Here is a 4397-nt window from a genome sequence, read left to right as displayed (position 1 = left end):
CATAACAACTGCGAGTCCAAAATGGCTGAAACTTCGGTGAGTAACTGTCAACAGATGAACAACGAAATTCACTAGCTTTTATTTACAAGTGCTGCTATCTTCACGTTGAGGTCGGAAACTTTTCAGACCACCCTCGTATATCGTATTGAAATATGAATAATATATTTCAAAGGTAATATATTATTTTGTAATATGACAAATATCTTTCTTGTTAATATTATTCACAAGAGGAACTTTCTTTCTTCGGGTCACTGATTTTGCCGAACTTTTGTAGAAATATAATATTGTTATGAAAGTATCAAATGATATTTGGAGACTATGTAACTCTCAACCGTTTACAAGAAATTGCGGTTTGAAATTTAATAAGCTCCCTTAGTTCCATTGTAGTAGAACATGGTTCGAGCAGCGGCGTAGCGCAGCGGACTAGGCGCCGCGCTATAAATCTGCACGTTAGGTGTTCCGAGCTGGTTTGAGCCCAATTCAGTTTAATTTTCTTTTTATACAGTTTTTTATTAGTATGAATAAAAATGTGTAATATATAAAATAATACGCAGAGAAATCTTTTATACAATCGAATATTTTTATTACAATAATGACTGTGATATATTACAGTAATATTACTGTGATGAGTTTTCGCGGACATTATAAATTACTGTGATATCTCAGTAATATTACAGTAATATTTCTGCTACATTTCATTGTAATATTGCAATGGAAATGTGATATTACTGTGATATTACTGTAATATTACGTGTTATTTGGGATTTTTTTGCGCACTTTGTTAATTAGTGATATGTGAAGAAAATCATGCAATTAACAACCCTGCAAAAGAGAATGTACTTTGAAATACAAATGTTATTTCAGTCGAAGCATAGAATTTTATCTTTGGCTCGTGCAATAAATCAGAAGCACGTGCTGTCTAGTAGTGGTATTGAGTTATAACACTTATTCCCGATTATGTTTGAGAATAATATTTCTTGCGTCATTCCTTTTACAGGCGAATACATTTTTCGGAAAATACGATTTATAATGCAGTACATTTTCCGAATGCCAAATCCACTTGCCGGCATATTTTGAAATAATAACATATAATCTTGAATAAAAAAATACAAACTCGGTGTCTCCAATTTATAAAGCGTTTTACGACTTATCTTTCGTTGAATTATAATGCAATTTTAAAAGACCCACCAGAAAAAAAGAGGAATAACTTTTATTACTCATAGATAGATACGATATAATTTCGATAGATAAAAATTAAAAAGATAAAAATTGTCGAGAGATTGAGAGATTAATATCTCGTAGGGACTAAAAAGCGAATAAAACATGTAGGTCCAATCGGCAAACTCGAGATTGAATTCCAACGTAAAATTGCTTGGCAGGTAGGACGAAAGGAAATCATAATATACTTCGCAGACAGCACAAAATATTCTGAGAATATTTTAACAAGATGACTTCCATATAGTCTGAGAATATTTGGAAAGAATATTCTTACATGGTTTCAAGAATGTTCTGAATATTATTGGAATATTATTTGTTAAGTTCTCAGAATATTCTATTAAAACAGCACAGAATATTCAAAGAATATTCTAACAAAATAATTTCTGCATTCAGAAAATATTCGGCAAAAATATTTTTGTATGGTTTTAAGAATGTTATAAATATTATTAGAATATTATTTGGTAAATTCTCATAATATTCTAATAACATTTTAATAAACCTTCAAATCACCGAACATTGCAGTAAAGTTATAGATAGGTTATGACTTTATATATTTTAATGAGCATCCCAGGTATAACACAAAATCGTTTTAATGTTAAGATGATATTATTTTGATATCAATGTCATGAAATTATCATGAAAATGGTACTGTTTGACGTCAACAACGGAGTAGGGCAATGAGGAAGGGTCGACGAAGTGACGCGGAGAAAAAAAGGCGGGTGACAGCAGAAGAGAGTGAGAAGGACGGAGAAGAATCGGCCGCGCCAAGCCGCGTGCGCGGTTACGTAGACGTAATTGCCGTATCACACTAGCGACTCGCGACTGCGGTTGCGGCTGCGATTATGGATGCGTTCCGAATCGCGCATGAAGTGCATAGACTGCATCGAAAATCGTTCCAATTTTATCAATGTGCGCATAGGCTCGTATTAGATGCGCATAAAATTCCCCAGATTTACATCGAACCCCTATTACTCCAACGCATTGAGTGCTTCTAGTAGCGAGTAGAAGCAGTTAATGCGGTTGATACGATCCGTTCAAATTATGCGGTAAAATAAGAAATTGGAAATGTCCGAAGAGTCGTCCAAGGCACAAGAACCTCTGTTTGAGTTTCCAATCCTAATGGAAGAATCAAATGAACTCGTTATGCTGTTTCTAAACGCCGAAGATGTTGAAAAAGCAAGAAACGGTAAAAATTAATATGTATTTATATTATTTTGGGCCAAAATTTGTAGGTTATTTTGATACAAAATACAATTTTTTTTACAGATGAACAATTTTTATTAAGCTTGCTTAAGAAGCAATCTGACATGCGTTCTACCGACTTAAGAAGCAAAGATGTTGAAATTGCAAGTCCTCTTTCTGGTAGGTAAAAATTTTCAATAAATAAAGATGAAATATTGATTCTCTGTGTGACTTTAACTAGTAATATTTATGAACACTTGTACAAAAAAGATAAATAATATAAAAGAATATGTAACAAACGTTGTTACATATGTACTAATATGGTTTATATTAATAATCTCTACGTATTATATCTAGATACATAAAATAAATTTATTTGGCCTGATGCAGCAGTTTTCCTGCTAATTGAACTATAGAGAAAAGGAAGAAGACTTTAGTTCAGAAAAAAGGAGTAATAAAACATGGGAAGAAATCGCTACATCAATGAAAGAAACAAAATCTGAATATAATGTAACAGGACTGCAGTGCTCAGTCAAAATGGTTGGATTGAAAAGGACGTATAAAAATATTAAAGATCAAAATAATAAGAGTGGTAACTCAAAGAGGTCGTGGGTATTTTTTTTCGGTGAATTTTCTTCATTGTGATTTTCTTATATTATAATTATATAGTTACAATTTCTTGTGTTTTTTATAAAGACAATGGATTCTCTGTTTGGAGATAAGGCTTCCATAAAAGCACCAGCTATTGCGACCAGTGACGGTCCAATGCCACCAACACAAGGCTCATCGTCTCCGACTTCATCATCATTGAAGCATGCATCTCTGTTGAGTTTGATAAGCAATTTAAAGAAAATGGCCGTTTAATATTCGATTATCGCAACTATTCATGTTACAATTTATAATGTTTGCTGTAGACTCTGTAAAGAAGAGGCGACTTGAAGATATTATAGAAAGTTTCATAACAGACACGAAAGAAAAACAACAAGAACGAGAGAAGGAAAAAAAAGAGCGAGAGATAAACTGAGAAAGAAGATACAATAAAAGAAAAGAAGAAAGTAAAAGAAGACATGACGAAAACATGAAAATACAAGAATCTGTAGTTGCAATATTGCAAAAATTGGCCGACAAGAAATAATTACAGAAAAGATATAAGATAAGAGATTTGTGATACTATGGTTACAAAATTATTAGTTTTACTTGAATCGAAGCAAAGAGTATAAATATATTATTTTACCAAAGAGTATTAAAATAAATGTTATTAAGCAATAATACCCAGGGACAAATGAATCTAGATTTAATGTCGAATCGACGTCGATTCAATGTAATTTCGGTCATTTCGCCGTCGATTCAACATCAAATCTGAATACATTTCTCCTTGGGTGTATAAATATATACATACATACATACATACATACATACATACATACATACATACATACATACATACATTCATACATACATACATACATACATACATACAGGGTGCGGCGCCAAAATCCGGACAAAATTCAATTTGAAATTCTCGCCGTTCTATATCACTGGTAGATGTCGCAATTAGCGTTCAAATTGCTTGACGCATGTACTAAACCATCGTAATCTCGAAACAGTCGCAATGTTAAAACCAAGTACGGAGTATAACCGAAGAGCCGCGATTATCGAAAGTGTTTGCGCTGGGCGCTCCTCTTATAGAAATATCATACTAAAAATCATTGATAATTACTTATTTTCAGTATTAAAAATACTGGATAATAAGTAATTATCAATGATTCTTAGTATGATATTTCTATAAGGCTCGGCGACAGAAATCATTCGGTTCTTCGGGTACCCGAGATCGACTGTGTATGATGTCATCGCAAAGTACAATGAGTCGGAGAAGAATTTCCGGCGAATGTTCATGGCTAGGTGTTGTATCCAGTGAGGGTGATGTCATGCCACCGCATTTCTTTAACAAAGGGCAAATGTCACAAAAGAAGTTTATTTGCGTGTTCTGACAAATT

Source organism: Odontomachus brunneus, unplaced genomic scaffold, assembly GCF_010583005.1.
Source record: "Odontomachus brunneus isolate Ranch 3 - 2012 unplaced genomic scaffold, Obru_v1 Obru_scaffold_185, whole genome shotgun sequence".
NCBI lineage: Eukaryota > Metazoa > Arthropoda > Insecta > Hymenoptera > Formicidae > Odontomachus > Odontomachus brunneus.
The sequence above is the reverse complement of the archived record's forward strand: the minus strand, read 5'-3'. Positions refer to the sequence as shown.